We start from the raw sequence: 23,525 nt of genomic DNA on the forward strand, positions 1-23,525 counted from the left end.
GATCTTAAACACCTTAAATCTCCTCAGAACAGTTACTACAGATAATAAGTTCTTTTTACAAAATCGAATTTCTACATGATATAATGAAGTCTTCAGTATCCCATTGGAAACCCAATAATGAGCAGGCATTCTGTGGTATAAATTAGCCTTTTCACAACCTCCCATAGCTAATCTACCTGATCATTATGTCCACTTGTTGGTACACACGTTTTCCAAACAGACCCTTGGGGCTTTGACTCAGCCCTATTGGCACTGTAGAGACCAACAGCTTATTACAACTTTTTTCTGGTAGCAGAGGCATATCTGCCTTGTTTCAGAGCAGTAGCAATATCATCTAACCATGTGTAGGCATCTGCCAACTTAAGTCCTAGGATCCCCATTAGCATAATTGTCTTCCATGCTATATAGCACTTGCCACTCCCTGGAAAAACCTAACATTTCTCAGCAAGCAGAATCACCTCACAAAAACTCTTGCTATTTTCAACTCTCACATTTTCCATCCACCCTTATATCTCGAAACCCGCCACACTTCTTCTACCCGAGGAAGGGGAGTCAAAATTTCTTGGAAACATCTTGGGAACCCTCTGTGCCTCAAATGTGTTAGAGATTCTCATAGAAAATCCACATGTAATACCATTTATTGACGGATCACATCTTAATAGGATTTTCAGTTTTAAGAAACCAATGAGGATATCAATTTGTCCAGGTTCTCAGGGCTGGACATGTCATGACATAACAAATATCATCTCTAGATTATGACTTCTTACCAGCAGCAGAAAGCAATTCAAATGGCAGAGTTCTTTAAAGCTTGTAGTGATGTAGTGCTCTCGGGATAAAAGGATTTATACATACACCTACGGGGATGTACATGATTTGGAAGTGCTCTGAAATAATGAGATCAGTTAGGAGCCCAATTTAAAATGGTCATCAGATGAAGGAACCCCTAATACCTTGATGCTCCCAAAAGAGAAGGCTAATATAAAGGCAGAAGCATACACAAAAGAGATAATTTGGATCCAAAAAAAAAAATATTCTAGCTAACCACTCCGGTGCATGACTAGCCCTCACTATAATCAAGGCTTTCTGATACTATACAGTGGCAACGTCTACGAGCCATGAATAGTCAAATTAAACCTGGGAACAAATCCTGTCCTCTATCTGTGGAGCCTATAGTAGCAGACATAGGGATATCTGACAGATTACCTAATGTTACCATCTCTTTGTTTTTCAGATATCTGTAGGAACATTAAAGACTCTGGAAAAGCTGGTGAGCATTAGATACATTATTCCCATAAAATGGCCCACATTCTGCCTTGAAAACTACATGTGACTGATTCAAAGTGAGCTACATATTCTGTTCAAATGTGCGATCCCCCTAAATGCTGAGTAACAGTAAAATGCTGTTTCTCAACCACTCTCCCACCAATGACTACTCAACAGAAACAAACTTTATAAAGTGTATTGAAACTCAAGCGATGTTGAGGACCGTTGGGGAGAAGAAGGGGGAAATAGGGGGGAAGAGGGAGGGAGGCAAACCATGAGAAACTCTTGAATGCTGAGAACAAACTGAGGACTGATGGGTATGGGGGGAGGGGAAGGGGGGTGATGGGCATGTAAGAGGGCACTGTGGGGATGAGCACTGGGTGTTATATGGAAAGCAGCTTGACAATAAAAAAAAGAAACTCAAGTGATATTCAACATAACCACAGATGCCTTTTAAATTTTTTTTTAAATGTTTATTTTTGAGAGAAAGAGAGAGTTGGAGAGGAAGAGGGACAGAGAGAGAGGGAGACACAGAATCTGAAGCAGGATCCAGGCTCTGAGCTGTCAGCACAGAGCCTGTTGCAGGGCACGAACTCACGAACCATCAGATCACGATCTGAGTTGCAGTTAGACTTTTAACTGACTGCCACATAGGAGTCCCCACAGATAACGTGACCAGAAGTATACATGTAGAATGATCACCACCCTGAGAATGTAGTCTATACTGCCGGAGACCGAAACTGCACAGGTCATCCCTGATGGCAAGGCCCAGGGAAACACCTGTGTGAAAGGACTGCGCAGATCATCCCTGATGGCAAGGCCCAGGGAAGAGACTGCAATGCAGTCAGAAGAACCCCTGGAAGAATTCTTCTTCCCTACTTTGTACCTTTTACTCTCACTTCTGCTGTTAGTCTATTCTAGGGTTAATATGAAACCAGAATCGCCCAAAGTTCCCCTCTTCCTCCAAAATGGAATGTACCTAAATATCATGTCTTCCCCCTCAATCAGATGTTGTCTAATAAATATTGTAGCAATTAGCAAAATTGGAGACAGTCCAATATGCATTGGGTCTATGAGAGACCTAGAATTCATTTTCCTTGTATGAGTCTAATTGCCAGTAAGAATACATATTATGTCATAAGCAGAGACAAAAACAAGACTTACTAGTTGTGGAGGACTTTCTTGAATAAGTGTTAGAGAAATATTTGCCTGCTGACCTCAAGGCTGTAAGGCAACTTATGGATTGTTCTGGTCAAAGAATGAGATTGGTAAATGCAGAGACCAAATTCTAGTTGATCCACGTAAAACATTTCCATACGTCATCTATGATAAGTGTTGACATTGTTCTTTCTTAGTAGGGGGTTGTGAGAGTCTGTTACCTATAACCGCGAGTACAAGTATATCCTGTTTGTGCATGCCCACTGAATTTAAACAATTAAAGGGCACCGTGATCTCATGTATTCTGGCAATATGCTTCACTTATCCTTAGATACCCTGTCATATGTAGTAAAGAATATGTAAAACTTTGTTATGACTCCCCGGTTAAATTTTATTGGTTGAAGTGGAAATTACGTACTGTGAAATCACTGTTGTCAAGAAAACTTAGAAATGTTAAGTCCTATGACTGTACTCAAAAAATGTAAATTATTTAAGCATGATTGTTTGAATTTGCTATATAAAAACCCTAAGCTGAAAAATAAATTGGAGCAGTCCACCTGAAGAGGCTGGCTCTGTGTCTTCTTTCGCCAACGCCAACCATCACTCTCCGGGCCAACCCTGGCTTGCAGAGGCTGGTCTCCTGCACTATACTATAGTCTTGGTTTAAATATAGCCAAAAGACAGGGCTGAAGAAATATTTTTAGCCATAACATGCAAAATAGGAAAACTGTAAACAAACCACAACTTGCAAAACAGAGAAACTATGTAAAAACCACATTTGAAACACAAACGCTTTAAGCTCTATGTGCATTAGCAATAGCTGCCTCCGACTATATGCTAGAAAAATAAAACCACAATTTCAATAATAACCTGCTTCACAAACCAACCCAATAAGCTATTCCCTAGTTTCTAACTTCCAACCAATCTCTGACAAGCCATAGTTACTACCTCCCACCTAAAACCACCTATGTCAAACTCCTCTCCAAAAAACCCAAGTGCTCAAGCTACTAAATTCAATTGATGAAGGCTTTCTAACCCAGTAACTTTCTAATGAATTCTTGTTTTCCAATTACAACTAATGTTTCCAACCATCTTTTATGGAGTCTTTGACTGAAACCACCTGGATGAACTTGGATAAAGATCCATTTTCCCATTTCCAGATGATGATGGACAGCAACTCCATGAAGTCCACCTGTACTTGGGTTCTTCTTGCCCAAACATGAGTGCCTAGCACTAGGTAGGCACATAACATTAAATGGATAAGAACAAGCCACCAATATTAAGTAAAGAGATTTTACTGAGGCTGACAGGCATATTTGTAGTTGCCTATTCAATCTCAGGAAAATTACTGAAAAGAGCTTCAAGTGCATGAAAATGTGCCCAGTTTATACTGGATGAAAGCAATAATGAATGAAAATGTTCTTTCAGAAGAGTCAGTGTTTTTGTTCCAGAAGCTCAATCAGTTGGATTTTTAAAAGTTTTTTTACCTTAAACTTCTCAGGTACATTACTCAGATTTTTAAATAAAAGGCTGGCATTACTTCTCCAACGGAAAACCCTGGTGGTGATCAAACACCTCTATGGAGCAAGATAGACAGAGGCCAGGCTCTGGAAGGCCCTTCTTCAACCTCATCATACTCAGGACCCATCTCATCGCCCTCTGGGGGAAACCTGGCCTCCCCCTTTGTTCCCAGGACAAACTGAGGCAAAATGGAGAAACCAGTTACTATGACCTGCAGAAGATGCTATAGGAAAGACATCAGCAGGCTGGAAATGGGAGGAAAGCCAAAAGAAATAGCAAGGGCAGTCATTCAATGCATGTACAGATGAATAAGGCAAACTGACCTCTCATTAGAAACAGAGTGATAGCTCAGAGAAGTCTCAGCCAGGACCCCGCTGCCTTCCACTGAGCAATTGCCTAAAAGAATTTTGTATGCACCAATGAAACCACTCTCATCTGTTTAAAAGCTGAGAATGAACCAAATAATGAAAAGAATGTGGGAAAGAACATTTTAGGCAGATGAGACAGCCTGTGTGGGAGCCTTCGTGCAGGAAGGGTGATGTTAATGGAAAAAACTTAAAAGATAATGATGTATGAAGAAGAGTGGCCCCAGATGAGGAGGCAGTAAGTTACTCTCTTAGCATGAACCTATTTCTAAATTAAGATACTCTTACCTGTTCATATCCGTTGCTGAGACATGAACTGGGGAAATGCCTTTTCCTATATTACTCAAATCCTGTCTTTATTCTCTGTTCTCCTCTTTCCTACACTTTTTTCAAGGGAACTCACATTTACTTGCTTGATGACGAAGCTGGGGTATGTATATTCATCTTTCAGGTGCTCTTTCCTGCGTGTCTTCCAGAGACATCTGGACATATCTGGTTTCTTCTTGGCTTCTCTGATTTGGGGGGGTGTCTGGTCTTTCAACTAGAACACCTTACTCCATCAGCAAGAAAGGTCTTCAAGGTAGAGAGCTTCCTTTCCTTACCCCAAGTAGTAAGGAAAGTAGTTTGGAAAGTAGTTTAAAAGCAACCACTGAAGGATGCTCTAAAGCTCAAATGGCCAACAGGCATCAAGTAGGTGATTTACGGGTCTGTGGTCACCTGCCAACTCTTCTGGTTTATACACTGGAGTAATCCCCGACCAGTGTCTTAGAAAACTCTTGGACTTGGGCGATAATGTTCCACAAAATGATGCCACTCTTTCTCTCTCCCCTGCCCTCTTCCCCACCTGCCATTTGAGCAAGAATGTTTTCACCTCATTAACCTGACCTCATGAACTCTCACAGCCTTGCCATTTGCCTGTAAAGAATTTGAGTTTAGTCAAAACATGGAAAAGTTGAGTTAATCAGCAAGGAAACATAGTACCTTCAACGAAGGAAGGGAAAAGTATCAACAGCCATAACATCCTTATATTATGATTTTATTGCATCATTTATCATATAAGTTTGTGATGTGAAGTCTGTAAGTCAAGTTTATTGAATGATGTAATGGATAAAGCTGTCCCCTCAACTCTTAGCAGGCTGGGGAATATATGAAAGACTCTGAGGCTTAGGACAGGTATTCAGTTTTCTTTACTTTGATCATATGGCTGAACAAGGGAAACTTGACAGATCTATTGATCTATTTTCTTACATCAAGGACCTTTTAGAATTATAGCTGCCTCCCCAGTGGCTCACCAGCTGCTGCATTCATATTGATGTAACAAAACACTGGAACACACTGAAATCTATCCTTCAGGAGCAGAGATATGAATTTAAAAATTCCCGATTTCTTCAAAAAACTACACTTGTACAGATTGACGCTCAATTTTCATACTGGAGCAGTAACAATCTATGCAGAAGCTGTGGCCCTGAAGTCACTGAATAAATGATGAAGATACAGATGCCTTGTAGATATTTGGAAGGTTTCATTTACCAGATGAAGATTCCCATGCTATGGGCTTCAGGAGAAGCCATTGCTCGTGCCCAATTCAGAGGGAAAAGTCTTTGCAGTCTGTGCCAAAACACTACTTCATCTTTTCAATTTGGCTTTGTATCCCCTTCCATCATCAGACAGTCCCTTTTGCAAAAGGTCAAGAGCAGAGGTTTCCTTTGTAATTCTTAACCAAAGAACGTTTTCTCATCCTTTTATATTTCATCTGTGATTTACCAACTAATGTGTATGTATGGCAGCCTTTTCAACAGCCAAAGCCATATATCTAAAATTACGTTATCAAGTATTCATAAGAAATAAGCCTTCCTCTCCTTTTCTAGGTCCTTAACGAAAAGGAGGCTGATACATTCTGAAGAACTTAGTTGCCATTTCAAAGAAGTGCAGTAACCAGTGAGAATATGACCTCTAGGATCTGACAGTTCAGGTTGGTCTCTTGATCCTTTGATTTACTGTTTGTATTTGGGCTAATATTTTACTATCCTATAAACTTTTTGATTCCTTAAAAGAGCGATTTTACATTTCTTCTTTGGGAGCATTGTCTGCCATATCAATATAGGAAGTTCCATAATCTGTTTCTAAAATATTTTCATTGGGGATGCCTGGGTGGCTTGGTTGAGCACCAGACTTTGGCTCAGATCATGATCTTCTGGCTCATGAGTTTGAGTCCCGCGTCAGGCTCTGTGCTGACAGCTCAGAGCCTGGAGCCTGCTTCGATTTCTGTGTGTGTCTCTCTCTGCCCCTCCCCTGCTCACGCTCTCTCTCTCAAAAATAAACATTAAAAATTTTTAAATATTTTCATTGACGGGAGACCAAACACAGAATATTTTGACCCCTAGAAAATAATGGCATACTCGGAGGAGGCAAGACGGCGGAGTAGAGAGCTCTGTACATTTCACTTGCCCCATCTCTCACACGGAGAAAGCCTGAAGCCATAGGAAGCCTTACAGAATCTAGAAGTTTGGGAGGAAAAGGAGCCAGAGTCCGCTGAGGAAGCTGATAGCGTGAGTGCGAACTGGGGAAGATAAAATCGGGCCGGGACCGGAGACACAGAAGGAAGGGGGGATCCTCCTGTGCGGGAAACCGCGGTGAGTCTAGGGGGGAAAAGAGTGGCCAAAACTGCTCAAGACACTGTTCCCTGTCGCTGGGGAAGAGAAAAAACTCCGCTCAGGACCTGGTTTCCTGCTGTCCAGCCAACCGTAGGCGGGATGCACTCGTCCCAGGCGACCCCAGGTGAAACTGCTCCTCTCTCTCCAGCCCGACCTGGAGGGGATTCGAGCGGGGCCTGAAGCCTCGCTGTTGTGCTTCTGGCTCCGCTGGACCTCCGGGGGGAGGCGAGAGGCTTGAAACTGCTCTGAGGGACTCGCCTGCGAGTTTATACTTTGGACAATATCAATGGGGTGCGCAGACTGAGATCTGGAAATGAGGCTTGGCTTGGGATATAGAGCACAGCCCACCTTGGCTACACCCCAGGCACAGGGAGATCAGACCCAAAAGAGTGAGTTGCAACACTTGGTTAGAGAAGGGACTAGGCCGCCGCCACTTTTCTCCCCACAACCACCAAGGCAGGAACCCCCGTGGATGCACTGGACCAAACCACGCCCATCCCTGCTAAACAGCTACCCTCTCTCTCTCTTTTTTTTTTTAACTGGAGCTGGGACAAGACCAACACGTATGCACTCCCCTGATTAATTCTGGTCACTGGCTTGCTTAAACAGTCACATTTAATCCATTCTCTAGATGTAAATTCTACACCTCCACTGCTACCTTTTTATCTCTTTCTCTCTGGAGTAATCAGACTATGTAGTTTCTCTGAGTAGCATTATCGTCATTTCTTTCACCTCCTCTCCAATCATATTGCCCTCTTTCTCTCTCAGAATTAAGCCTCTTAGTCTTTCTGCCTGCTCATTTCATTTCAATTTCGCTTCCTCCCCACCCTGTCATTTCTTTCTTTGTATATGCTCTTCCATCAGCGCAGCATACACCCAACTATTTATTTGTAGCTGGGAATTCTGGTTCTATGCTTTAGATGGTCCTTTGTCTATTGGGTTTTTTCTTTCTCTTTTCCTTTTCTTCTTTTTTCTTTTTTATGTATTTTTATTTGTATTATTCGTCTTCCCTCCTTTTCTTTTTTTTTTTTTTTTTGTATGTGTCCGTTTTTTTTTTCTTTTTCTATTTCCCTTCTGGTTTGCGTGTTTGTTGGATTTGTCTGTGCGTTTGTGTGCCTTTGTTCCCTGTGTGTTTGTCTGTTTCCTGTTCCAGAGCTACCTCAAGAAACAAGCCAAAAGTACACATGATGGAGAGTCCCAAATACCACTATAAGTAGGAAAATAAAATAACCAAGATCTCAACAAGAGAGACCAAGAGATACCATTCAAAGGACACTTTCTGAATGGACAGGCCCTGGACAGTCAAAGAGCCTTCTTTGGTACAGCAGCACTCGCAGGTGCAGAGTACATAACAAGCTTTTAAAACTAACAAGAGATAGAAAGCTAACCAAAATGATGAAATGGAAGAGTTCTCCTCCAAAGAAATTCCAGGAAGAATTGACAGCTAAAGAACTGCTCAAAACAGATACAAGCAAAATAACTGCAAGAATTTAGAACAATAGTCATAAAAGTAAGCACTGGGCTTGAAAAAGGCATGGAGGACATCAGAGAAACTATTGCTACAAAGACTATGGAGCTTAAAAAGAGTTGTGATGAATTAAAAAATGCTTTAAATGAGAGGCATAATAAAATGGAGGCGTCCAATGCACGGACTGAAGAGGCAGAAAGGAGAATAAGTGATTTAGAAGACACAATTATAGAAAAAGAGGAAACTGAGAAAAAGAGAGATAAACTGATACAGGAACACAAAAGGAGAGTTCGAGAAATCAGCGATACAATCAATCAGAATAATATCCATATCATAGGAATTCCAGAAGAGGAAGAGGGAAAGGCGCTGAAGGAGTCCTTGAAGAAATTATAGCAGAGAGCTTCCCCAATCTGGGGAAAGAAACCAACGTTGAAATCCAAGAGGCACAGAGAACTCCCCTCAGATGTAATTTGAATCGATCTTCTGCACGACATATCATAATGAAACTGGCCAAATATAAGGACAAAGAGAGAATTCTGAAAGCAGCTAGGGATAAAAGAGCCCTAACATACAAAGGGAAACCTATCAGAGTGGTGACAGACCTATCTACTGAAACTTGGCAGGCCAGAAAGGAATGGCAGGAAATCTTCAATGTGATGAACAGAAAAAAATATGCAGCTAAGAATCCTCTCTCCAGCAAGCCTGTCATTCAGAATAGAAGGAGAGATAAAAGTCTTTCCAAATAAACAAAAATTGAAAGAATTTGTCACCACTAAACCAACCCTACGAGAAATCCTGAGGGGGACTCTCTGAGGGAAATGGTGCAAGGAATGCAAGATACCAGAGACACCACCACAAGCATAAGTCCCACAAAGGACACGGTGACTCTAAACCCATATTTTCCAATAATAACACTGAATGTAAATGGACTAAGTGCCCCAATCAAAAGACATAGGGTAGCAGAATGGATTATAAAAACAAAATCCATCTATTTTCTGTCTATAAGAAATACGTTTTAGACTGGAGGACACCTTCAGATTGAAAGTAAGGGGATGGAGAAATAGCTATCATGCTACTGGAAGTCAAAAGAAAGCTAGAGTAGCTATACTTATATCAGACAAACTGGACTTTAAAGTAAAGACAGTAACAAAGGATGAAGAAAGGCATTATATAATAATTACAAGGTCTATCCATTAGGAAGAGCTAACAGTTATGAATGTCTACGCATTGAATATGGAAGCACCTAAGTATATAAAACAATCACAAACAAACACTCTTATGGATAAGAATGTGCTAATAGCAGGGGACTTTAATACTCCACTCACAGCAATGGATAGATCAACTAGACAGAAAATCACTAAAGGCACAATGGACTTGAATGACACATTGGACCAGATGGATTTGACAGTTATATTTAGAACTCTACATCCTGAGGCCAAGGAATTCACTTTCTTCTCAAGTGTGCATGGCACATTCTCCAAGATAGAGCACATACTGGGACATAAGCAGCCCTCAATAAATATAAAAGAATTGAGATCATACCATGCACATTTTCAGATCACAATGCTATGAAACTTGAAATCAATCACAGGAAGAAGTCTGGAAAACCTCCAAAAACATGGAGGTTAAAGAACACCCTACTAAAGAACGAATGGGCCAATCAGGCAATTAGAGAAGAAATTTAAAAATATATAGAAACAAATGAAAATGAGGATACAACAATCCAAACTCTATGGGATGCAGCGAAAGCAGTCCTAAGAGGAAAGTACATTGCACTCCAGGCCTATTTCGAGAAATTAGAAAAAGTGGGAAAAGGGGTGATGGGCATGGAGGAGGGCACGTGTGGAGATGAACACTGGGTGTTATATGGAAACCAACTTGACAATAAACTATTTTAAAAAAGAAAAGAAAAGGAAAGAATGGCATACCCTTACTAAAGAAGGGCATAAAATTCAAACGTTTTCTGCTTCACTCTAATTTTTATTTTATGTTAAGCTTGAATATTAATACTAGTTATGTTGTAGAATTAGAGATTTTTATCCCATACATATTGAGCTCTGGAGCTCAGTTGCCTGGTTCAGTTAAGGCTCTTCTGTATACTAGCTGTGTGACTTTGAGCATTTTGCTTAACCTCTCTTAAGCTTTATTTTCCTCATATGTGAAATCAGCATAATAGTAGTTCCACTCCATAAGGTTCCGATGGGTTTTAAATGGGATAATACATGTAATGATTTAGTCCACATCTAGCATATAGTTAAGTTTTCAATAAATGTTTGTATTGAAAGGAAGAGGGAAAGAGTGGCATGATTTTGTGGAAAATTATCACCCAAAGCCAGGATTTTTCTAAGAAAGTGGTCAGGGATTACTCCAGTGTATAAATCAGAAAGACTTTGGGAGGAATAAGGAAAAAGAAGACTTTGTTGAATATGTCATATTGAAAATATGGTTATCTCTTTTTTTTTCACTAAAATAACACTTAAAATGGTTTTTCACAATGATAGAAAGAATGAGAGAGGATGATACTTGATGAGAGGTAAAATGTTGAATAAATAAAGAAAATGTGATGCGACGCACATGTGTGCGTGCACACACACACACACACACACACACACAGAGTGAAATACTATTCAGTCAAAAAAAAAAAAAAAAAGAAGGAAATCCTGCCTTTTGAAACAACATGGATGGAATTTGGAGGCATTATGCTAAGTGAAATAAGTCAGACAGAGAAAGACAAATACGGTATGATCTCACTTCTATGTGGAAACAAACCACCACAAACCAAAACCAAAACTAAACTCATAGAACAAAGAACAGATTGGTGGTTCCCGAACATAGGGGTTGGGAGTTGGTCAAATGGGTGAAGAAGGTCAAAAGGTACAAGCTTCCAACTATAAAATAAATGATCCCTGGGGATGTAATATACCGCACGGTGACTAAAGTTAACAATACTCTATTACATACTTGAATATATATATACATATGTATATATATATATGACAGATGGAAAGCAAACAGACAAATGCAAGTGATTTAGCCAAGTAAAGAAAGCTGAAACCTACCTATCTAAAGAAGGAAAACCAGAAAGCAGCAAGTAAAGTCATATTCCAGAAAGTTTTGAAATTTAAAGGCAACAGTCTACTTTGAAGATATTGGGATAGGTGTAGGCCGAAAACAGCAAAAGTAGTTGAAAGGTGTGTGCACAGGGATGTTCATTTGCCAAATGTACCTCCTCCAACCAGGCAGAAGATAAGAGATTTACTCTCTGAAGAAAGGTGAGGTATAGGGACTCTGGACCTCAGAACATCAGGGACAGAAGAAGGCAGGGGCAAGGCAAACAGCTACAGCCAACAACAAATTAGAAGTATTGCATCCTACAGGCTGCTATTCCTGCTCAATCCAAAAGGATGGTGGCCACCTTACAACCCACAGACAGAGGACTGTAAACTCAAAGTCAGGAAAACTAAAAGTCACTAAGACTAACAAATACTGGTGCTTTGGGTTGCTCAGTGAAAAAACTTGGTCTCCAATCAACAATCCCACATGAATTCCACTAACAAACCAAACACACACAGCTTCCAATCAGCTTTACCGTCATGCTGCTTAATATAAATGGACAGATGTGTGTTAAGAGACATTCTTATCAGTCCCCTTTTACTCATTATTCTGTAGTATCAAACACAAAAATCAAAAACGATTTACAAAAACAAATGGAAGAACTTCCTGTTTCTGGTCCAGCATGTAAGGAGTGTGGATGTCCTCACTCCCATCATCACAACAATTTTTTTTTTAAAAAAGCTGAACAAACAAAATTAACACCTCCTCTTGGCTCCATCAGGGAATTGAGGTCATAGGGAAACACTACCCCAGAAACCCGAGACACACACAGGCAGGTGCAGAAAACCCCAGCCTACCAGGAGCAGAAGCTCAAGAGGAGAAGCCCACCACTGGAACAGCACTGGGGGAGGAGAACCGAAACTGCAGTTTACTAATTGATGAATCGCTCAATGTGGACAAGTTTAAGAGTTAAAACCCCCAGAGGGGACCAGGCTTAGAGCAGGCCCCATACTTTAATAAATTTTACTTCCAGCAACCCTACCAGGTTCTCATGATGAAGATCAGAGAAAATCTGTTCATGCTTCCAGCAGAGAGAAAGGAAAAGTCGCCGTTTTGAAGTATACCCTCAAGAGAAACTTTATAGAGCCTAACCAACTGGGGTTTCATCAGAGCTTCGTTGTTCAAGGGAAAGGGAAATGCCCAATTTCAATTCCTTCTAACCTTCTTGTCTCACCTAAGGGGCAAAGGGAGAATTGAGACACACTTGTGAAGGTCACAAACCAGGGACACAGGGTCATTAAATGACCTAGGATTATGGACTGCTTCTTCTCTCCCACCCCCACACCTTGCCAACACATCAGTAAGGGTCCTGTATAATAACAGGGGATTAAACTAAAAGAACTGCATGCTTCAGACCATATTTAAAAAGAAGTCTCAAAGGGAAGCCCAAAGACAATAGAGGACATGAGAATAAATACATCGGAATAAATCTTAACCTCTGATACCTATAGCTACAGCAAACAGTAAACAGAGAACTCCTAGCCAGATAGATAAACATATAACCTTACACTAAAGGTCTGTTTATTACACTGGCTCCTTTTACCCAATACATGATGTCTGACTTTCAACAACAACAAGAAAAATTGTAAGCCATACTAGAAAATAAAGAATTTGAAGAGACAGACCATCAAAGCCAAACTCAGACAGAGCAGAGAACTTAGAACTATCAGACCAAGAACCTGAATATCTCTGAATGATATCATGAGAACTCTAATCTATAAGACTAGTATTTTGTCCAAGTGACCTAATGTCATTTCAAATCAGCATAATTCAAAATGCATCTTGACAAGGGATTGATTTGCCAGATAATGTGGCAGACCCAAGGGGTAAAATAGTAAACAGAGATGGCAAGCTTTTAACATGTATAGGCAAAAAAGAAAAAAAAAAGAAAAAAAGAAATTCTTAACATCTACCAGCCATTGAAGAAAACATAAGACAGAAATAAGATCAACAATACCCATCTGTTTTCATACGCTAAAAAGGAAACAGAATCATAAACAAAGGATCCTGGAGAATTCCCCAATCCAAGTAATACCCTGTGCCTACTGAGCCCAGAGAACTAGAATTAACTCCTGCATCTCCAGAGGAGTTTTAAAAATCTTGGTGTCAAGACCAAATCTTACAACTATAGAGGTCACCAATCGTGATGATTAAAATGAAACCAACAAGTTGTGAAAAGAGAAAAAAATCATTAGCAAATCATCCAAAAACATATAAAAAGAATTATACACTATGACCCACTGGTATATATTCCATCTAGAATGGTGAAAATACGCAAACAAAATAATAATGCGACCCATGCAAAATCACCTGACCACAAAATTTCAGAATCTTAGGGGGAAAAAAGCTGAAAACATTCTTAAGAGAAAAAGGGATCAAGAATAAATATTATGCATCTTCTGAAAAACAATCAAAATCTAGAAGAAAATGCAGCAATGAAAATATCTGAGTAAAGTATTGTCTCAAATTGTTATTGTATAGCTCTCTCCAAGCTATCAGTTCTAATAAAGGAAGAATACTTTTCAGACCTATAAGTTTTCAAATATTTTACCTACTAGGCATGCATTCTCATGAAAACACTGGAGAAGGTTTCACAAAACCAAGAAAGGTAGCCGAGAATATGGGAATTAGTAAACGAGGAATCCAACACTGAAGAAAATTAATCAAAATTCTGAAGATAATGATGAAAACTGGCCTAAAGAGAAATGGGCCCATACTGGAAAAGAAAGATAAAGGGCTTCAGAAGAGATAACATAAAGGGAGAAAATACATACATCTGAAAGATTATCAGATGTGTTTTTCCTCTATGGAGAGGAATTTTATAATTCTAATCAGTGTTTGGAGGAAGACAAGTATGACGAGGAATGACAAGTATATTTTAAAAAGCAAAGGAATATTGATGCAGTTATCCCTAGGCAGGGGAGAAATAGTACAATGAAATAATATTGCATGAGAAGTAACAGTACCACTAATGGTTTAATAGCATGTATCCTACTAACCTGCCAGCTACAAATATAGACTGTATATTCTTTTTTCAAAACAGCTATCTGATGGGAGCAGAGACTGAGCATAAACAAACAAAAAAGAGGCGATTTGATGGGTTTCTTTACTCTCTTCTTTCTTTTGAAAGAAGTGAACCACACAAAATGAGCTCTACATTGAAGTGGTTTATCACCTGAGAGCACCTTCCAATCTCCACAGCACAAAGAAGCTTAAACTCAAGCAGAAAGCCACAATATTGTCCTCTTGCTTGTAGTACCAGTGGGTGAAGATTACTATTACTATACTAGTAAGAAATTGAGGAGGTATACACTAGGAAAATGGGAGCCAAAGAGGGGAGAGACTCCAAAGAGCCATATAAACTCACTTAAATTCTTGCTGAGGCAACATGAACAGAGCATGCGTGAAAGATAACACCAGAGCCTTGCAAAAGTAATATCTAAGGAGTTGGGAAAACCTGAGAAGAGATTTCAGCTACTGTTCACCACGAAGTAATCAGTATTTGGAGACTGAATCTCACCAACTGAAACCTCAGAAGGGCCATGCTTTAGAAAAAGAAACTATGTCCCATGATTATGATTTTCCCTAAGACTTAGACAAAAACAGAAACAGATACAACCTAACATAATGTACAATCAAGCATCTACAAGTTTAAGGTGAACTGCCAATAATTGAAATGCCCAACAGAAAAAAGTAACATTCTCAGTAATAAAATCCAGAACCTTCGTCATGTAATCCACAATATCCAGTATACAATAAAATGAAAACGAAAGTGAAAAACATAATCAGCAGAAAAAAGAAGCAAATCAAAATAGATCCTGAGATGATACAGGTGTTTTAAATGAACAGACAAGAACCCATGAGAGACCCTTGAAAGCTGAGAACAAACTGAGGACTGATGGGGGGGGGAGGGAAAGGAGGGTGATGGACATGGAGGAGGGCACTTGTGGGGATGAGCACTGGGTGTTATATGGAAATCAACTTGACAATAAACCAATAAAATAAAATAAAATAAATAAAATAAAATAAAATAAAGTAACTATAATAAAAATGTCAAAGGGCAACTGGAAAATATGATCATAAGGAGTAAAGAAACAGAAATATCAATCAAGAAATGGGAATTTTTAAATGGATTTTCTAGAACTGTGAAAAATTAGATGAGCTTATCAGCAAATTATAGAAGGCACAAGAAATATCCACTCTAAATGGAAAGCTGGAAAAAAATGTAGAAAAATCTTAATAGAGCCTCAGTAACTTGTGAGATAACATCAAGAGGATTGGAGGATGCATAAATTGAGTCCCAAAAGGAAAGGAGAAAATGAGATTTAAAAAAATGTTTTGAATAAATAGTGATCAGAATTTCCCCCAAATTTGGTGAAAAACATTAAGAATACAATAAGCTTAGTTAATCCCTCCCCCCAAAATATAAGGAAACACATATATATGCAACTGTGGTCAAATTGCAGGTAACCAAAGAAAAAGAAAAAAATCTCTAAAGAGGCAGGGAATAAAAGAGCTTATATACAGGAGAAAATTATATAAATCACAATATCCATTAGGAAAAAAATGGTGACCAAAATTCAGTGGATCAACAGCATAAGGTATACTGGAAAAAATTAAAACTGTCAATTCAAAATTATATATCCAATAAAGCTACCCCTCTCAAAATTCAAGATAAGGGATTTACTTTGCTTCCCCAAAGAGAAGAACAAGAGCCAATACTTTCCCTCCTGAAACAACTAAAAATCCAGCCATTTATGAAATAATGATTGTTACACATTGGAAGACAGAAAGTGGAGATCTAAAAAAGGGTGGAATTAAAAACTGTGAGCCCTACAATTGCTGAGATTACTGCCTTGAGAGAGTTTCTAGGCAGCAGTGAAGTAAAGAGGAATCAAGACAAGCTGATAGTCTCCCTGAGTTGAGAAGCTAGGAATTGGAGGAGACTAATTTCCTGGGAAAGAGAATCAGAGGTGAGGATGCTTCACTAAGAGTGAGCTCTGGAGATCTGAAGAGGGCTCCTTGGGTCTTCCATCAAAGTACTGACCAACACGTGAGTGTGAAGAAACTACCCAAAACCTGTAAAGTACCACCCTAATGTACAAGAGGGGAAAAACCTAGAATTTCACACAGGGCTTGGAAGAATATTTTACAAGTGTCGGAGTGTAAAATGTCACAGTTGATAGGACAGTGACAAGACTGATGGGGCACTCAGAAGGATATCACATCAATATTGCTTCATTCTATCTAACAAAACTAAAACACAACCTTGAAACATCAGTTTCCATGTAACTGTGGCCCAAAGTCAAGCTCAAGAATGTGTGTAGGAAAAAAATCTGAAAGTTTCCAGCACCCAACAAGATAAATTTTATTACATCTGGCACCCAATCAAAATATATCATGCATACAAACAGACAGGAAAATGTGACTCATAATGAGGAGATAATCAGTCATCACAAACAGGCCCAGAAAAGACATAGAATATGGGATCAATAGGCAAGAAATCTTTAAAAGATTTATGACAACTGTATTCCATAAGTTCAAGAAGTGAAGGGAAAATCAAGCACATTATGACACAGAAGATATAAGACCTAAATTGAAATGTTAGAGATGGAAACTGCAAGGTCTGAGATGAAAATTATGCCAAATGGAATTAAAAGTAAATAGACACTGCAAATAAGATTCATGAACTTAATGAAACCTGGCCATTTGTAGCAATATGGATGGAACTTGAGGATGTTATGCTGAGTGAAATAAGTCAGGCAGAGAAGGACAGATACCATATGTTTGCATGTATAGTTAGATTAGGAGGAACTTAACGGAGGACCATGGGGGAGAAGAAGGCGGGGGAAATAGTGGGGGAGAGGGAGGGAGGCAAACCATGAGAGACTCTTGAATACTGAGAACAAACTGAGGGCTGATGGGGGTGGGATCAGAGAGGGGAAGGGGGGTGATGGGCATGGAGGAGGGCACTTGTGGGGATGAGCACTGGGTGTTATATGGAAACCAACTTGACAATAAACTAATTTAAAAAAAGATTCATGAACTTGAAAACATAGCAGCAGAAAGATCCAAAATGAAACACAAATGGAAAAAAGAAAAACTGGCATAGCAGCAGTGATATTATTCCAAATACTGTGATAGTTCTAAACCCACAAACCCAAGAATCCAAATACCCAACCATAGTAGATATGAAGGAAAGTACACCAAGGCATATCATAATTTCATTCTTGCTTATAAATAAAGGAAAAAATCTAAAATAGCCAGAAAGAAGAAATACATTACATACAGAGAAACAAAAATTAAAAGGACTGTAACTGTCTTGTGAGAATGAATACAAACAGAAGAGATTGGAGCAATATCATTAAAAGGAAAAAATGTCAACCTGTAATCTATATCAAGTGAAGATATCTTGCAGGCTAACAAAATGATACCAGATACAAATCCAAATCTACACAGAGGAACTAAGAGCACCAGGAATGGTAAATATAAGAAAAATGTAAAAGATTGTTTTCTTCTTTTAAAAATCTCTTTAAAAGTGATTGACTCATTAAAGTAATAATAATAACAGTGCATAATGAAGTTTATAAGTAAAGTGTGATAATAGCACAAAGAGCAAGAATGGAAAAATGGAATTATACCATTGTAAGATTCTTATATGTGAATGATATAATATTTGAAAGCAGATTTTGATAAGGATATATACTATAAACCCTAAAGCAACCATTAAAATAACAAAACACAATGTTATAGCAAAGATGCAAAGAGAGGAGATAAAATGGAATTATAAAATAAATATACAAATTCAGCTAAAAGAAGTAGAGGGAAAATAATCAGATAACACAAATAGCAAGATGGTAGTTCAAACTCAGTTACAGTATTCACATATTAATATGTGAAATATATCGAAATGTAAACTATCTGTACAAAAGAAAAGGCAGAGGATGTCAAATGGGATTTAAACATAGCAAGACAAGTGCATGAGGTTTACTAAAAAAACCACTTTCTATACAGATTATTAAATTGAAATGAAAGGATGAAAAGTGGTAGGCCATGCTCCCACAGATCATAAGAAAGCTGAGATGGCTATATTAATCTCAGAGCAAAGACTATTACAAGGATAAAGATGATTATTTTGTAATAATGAATCAATTCATCAAGAAGAGGTACAAATCCCAAAGGTTTACGTACCTAATAACAGAGGTTCAAAACAATTGCAGCAAAACTTGGTAAAAATAAGGTGAAAAACATAAATCCACCATTACAGTCAGAGATTTCAACAACCCTCAATAATTGATGAAACAAGGGGACAGAAATAAGTAAAGATATAGACGAGCTGAATAACACTATTTACCAGCTTGACTTAATCAACATTTATAAAATAATCCACTCAACAAGAACAGAATAAATTTTCTATCCAAATGCATACAGAGCAGGGCGCCTGGGTGGCTTAGTCGGTTAAGCGCCCGACTTCGGCTCAGGTCATGATCTCACGGTTTGTGGGTTCTATCCCGCATCGGGCTCTGTGCTGACAGCTAGCTCAGAGCCTGGAGCCTGTTTCAGATTCCGTGTCTCCTTCTCTCTCAGACCCTCCCCTGCTCATGCTGTCTCTCTCTCTCTCGCTCGCTCTCTCTCAGAAATAAAACATTAAAAAAAAAATCCATACAGAGCATGTACTAAGGTGAACCATATTCAAGACTTTAAAACAAGTTTACATAAAACCTAAAAGTACTCAAGTCATACAAAATACATTCTCTGACTACCACGGAAGCAAATCAGAAATCGTTAACATGAAGATCTCTGGAAATCCCCCAAATGTTTGGAAACCAATAAACTTCTAATTAACCCATCAGTCAAAGGATAAATCAAAATAGACATGGTGAAGTATATTCAGTTGAATAAAAATGAAAACACAAAATATCAAATTTATAGAATACAGCTAACACAGTCACCTTTATTAGCAAAGAAAGGTCTCAAATTAATAACCTGTTTCTGCCATCCATAAGAAACAAAAAAAAAGAAATGCATGCTAAACATAAAGTAGAAAAAAGTAATACTAAAGATCAGGAATCAATGGAATACAGAAAACAATGTAATATCAGTAGAGAATAATAAGTGAAATTAACACTGTTTCTTTGAGACTATCAATATATTGGTAACACTCTAGCCAGATTTATCAGAAAAACAGTAGAGAAGATGCAAATTAAGAGACATGATATCAATAAAAATTTCATAATATGAAAAACAGTAATGGATGGACCTAGAAGGTATTGTGCTAAGTAAAATAAGTTAGACTAAGGAGGTCAGATTTCACTCATATGTGGAATCTAAAAAGCAAAACAAATGAATAAACAAAAAGCAGAATTGGGCCTATAAATACAGAGAACAAATTATGGTTTCCAGAGGGAAGAGAGTGAGGGAATGGGCAAAATGAGTGAAAGGGAGTAGGAGACACAGGCTTCCAATTATGGAATGAATAAGTCATGAGAATAAAAGTCACAGCATAGGGAATATAGTCAATGATATTGTAATAGCATAGTATGGTGACAGGTGGTAGCTACACTTGTAACCATAACATAATATATACAGAAGTTGAATCACTGTGTTGTACACCCCAAACTAATGTAACACTGTGTGTCAAGTATACTCAAAAAAATTTTAAACACAATAATGAAATATCATGAACGAATCCATGCAAAAAATTCTACAAAACTTGGGAGAAATTGAAAAATTAGCTGATAATGTTTGATATGAACGAAAGGAAAATACAACATAACCAAAATTTGTGAGATTTTTATTATGTAGAGCTCAGAGAAAAATGTTTAGTTGTAAATGCCTATACAAAAAAAAGAAGAAAGTGCCCAAATAAATAACTTGACCTGTCACCTTAACACAGTAGAAAAAGAAACTAAAACCCAAAATAAACCCCAACAAGGAGAAGGAAAAAAAGAATATTACAGTAGAAATAAACAAAATGGGAAATATAAGAACAATACAGAAAAATCAGTGGAACCCAAAATAGCTTCTTTGAATGGACCAACAAATTAACAAATCTTTATCTAGAATGACCAAGAAACAAAATATTCAAATTACTAAAATCAGCAACAAAAGAGGAGAGATTACTATAGTCCTTACAGATATAAAAAGAATTATAAGGGAATGCTAACAAATTGCATAACTGAGATGATGCCAGTATTACCCCAAAATTACCCCAGTATTTATCAGAAAACCTGATAAAGACATCATAAGAAAAAACTACAAACCGATGTTCCTTATGCATACAGATATAAAAATCCTCAGCTAAATATTATCAAACCAAATCCAGCAACATATAAGAAGTATTATACACCACGAACAAGTGGTATTTATCCCAGGACTGTAAAATTGGTTTAACATACTAACATCAATGTAATATACCATATTACTATAAAGAAAAATGATCATCTTCTCTTTAGATGCAGAAAAAGCATTTGAAAATATCCAACACATTTTCATGATTAAAACACTCAACAAACTAGAACTAAAAAGAAATTTCTTCACCTTGATAAAAGGCACTAACTAAAAACTCACAGCTAATGTCATGCTCAGTGGTAAAAGATTGAGGGTCTTCCCCCTAAAATCAGAAGTACGGCTAGGAAGCCTGTTCTTATCATTTCTATTGAATATTGTACTTGAAGTTCTAGTTAGGCATATAACTAGAAATGAAAATGAAACTAGGCAAGAAAATGAAATAAAAAGCATTTGATTTAGAAAGGAAGAAGTAAAACTATATCGGCAAGGTAGCATGACATATTTTTAAAACCCTCAATAATCCACAAAAGCCCACTAGAACTAATAAACAATTTCAGCACAATTGAAGGATAAAAGCTCAGTATTTTAAAAACCAGGTATATTTCTGTACACTAGAAATAAACAATCTAAAAAATGTCTTTAACAATGTCATTTGTGACAGAATAAAATACTTCAAAAAGAATACAAATTTAAAAGAAGTGTAAGTCGAGTACACTGAAAACTATAAACAATTATTTTAAAAAATTTTTAATCTTTATTTTTCTATTTATTTTTGAGAGTGAGAGACAGACAGAATGTGAGCAGAGGAGAGGCAGACACAGAATCTGAAACAGGCTCCAGCCTCCAAGCTGTCAGCACAGGGCCTGACACAGGGCTCGAACCCACAAACTGTGATATCATGACCTGAGCCGAAGTCGACACTTAACTGACTGAGCCACCTAAGCACCCCAACAATTGTTGAATAAATAAAAGATCTAAATAATTGGAAAGACATCCAGTACTAATGGATTGCAAGACCGAATACTGTTTGGAAGTCAACCTTTCCCAAGTTGATTTATGGATTCAGTGTAATCCCCATGAAAATCCCAGCAGACTTTTTGAACAACCTGATTCTAAACTCTGCATGGAATTTTAAGAAACCTGACACAGCCAAAACAATCTTAAAAATTAAGGACAAAATTGGAAAATTCACACTTCCTGTGTCCAACACTTTCCACAAAGTCACAGTAATCAAGGCAGTGGGGTACTGGCCTAAGGAGAAGCATATATATCAATGGAATGGAATCCAGAGCCCAGAAATAAGGTCTTACATTTATAATCAATTGATTTTTTTTCAGAGACAGCTAGAAAGTCCAATCAGAAAGAAATAAACTTTTCAAAAACATGTACTGAGACAATTACATACCCACGGTCACCAAAAAAATCCCACAAAGATTTGAGCTCCTACTTCACACAATACATAGAAAATTAACATCAAGTGGAAATGTAACAACAACAACAACAAAGAATCCTCCTAAATGTAACAACCAACAGATTAAAAGTCTTCAAAGAAAACTAGGAGTAAATCTTTGTGAACTTGGGTTAGACAAAGCTTTATTGGGTAGAGTATCCAAAGCACAAGTGACAGAAGAGAAAAACTAAATGTTTTCATCAAAATTAAACACTATTGTACATAAAAGGACACCATCAAGTAAGTGAAAAGACAACCCAGGATATAGGGAGAAATTGTGCATTGGTAAGGTACTTGTATGCAGAATACATTAAGAATCCATACAACTTGGTAATAAAAAGATAACATTTTATCCCATGCCAGTTTCTTCAATTTGGGAAATCACAGTAATGTAAGATGTTAACAATGGGGAAAACTGGGTTCAAGATATAATGAACCTGTACTATCTTTGCAACTTCTATGTAAATCTAAAATTATTTCAAAATAAGGATTTAAAAAAAATAAGGGAGTCGGAATGGTATCCAACTTCTCAGAAACAACACAGGCTACTAAAATTCAGTCGTACAGTGCTCTCAAAACTCTGTTGGAAATTGTTTTCCACCTTACAATGATCAACTCTTCCAGAATATGAATGAATTCAGCTACGTAAAGCCTCAACTTACTTTCCATGTATCCTTTCCCGAGAGGACTTACCAGAGTGTATTCATCAGAAAAATGAAAAGTAAACCAAGAAAGAGGACTCTACAGTGCACCGCCATTACTTTGACTCTTGTCAATAACAGGATTAGATTGGCAATATAGCAGCAGACAACACTTTGTTTAAGTCAAATAAAATTTGCTTATCTGAATACTGTGAAGAGAGACAGAGAAGTCTATGCACAGAAATTTTTTTTACTTTATTATTATTATTTTTTTTTACAAATAGTTTATTGTGAAGTTGGTTTCCATATAACACCCAGTGCTCATCCCCACAAGTGCCCTCCTCCATGCACATCTCTCCCTTCCCCCCCCCACACCCATCAGTCCTCAGTTTGTTCTCAGCATTCAAGAGTCTCTCATGGTTTACCTCTCTCCCTCGCCCCCACTATTTCCCCCCTTCTTCTCCCCCTTGGTCCTCCTAAGGGGGAGTTCTTCCTAATCCTCCTATACGTGCAATCATATGGTATTTGTCCTTCTCTGCCTGACTTATTTCGCTCAGCATAACACCCTCAGGGTCCATCCATGTTGCTACACATGGCCAG

Source organism: Hyaena hyaena, unplaced genomic scaffold, assembly GCF_003009895.1.
Source record: "Hyaena hyaena isolate Hyena2069 unplaced genomic scaffold, ASM300989v1 scaffold_673, whole genome shotgun sequence".
Lineage (NCBI taxonomy): Eukaryota > Metazoa > Chordata > Mammalia > Carnivora > Hyaenidae > Hyaena > Hyaena hyaena.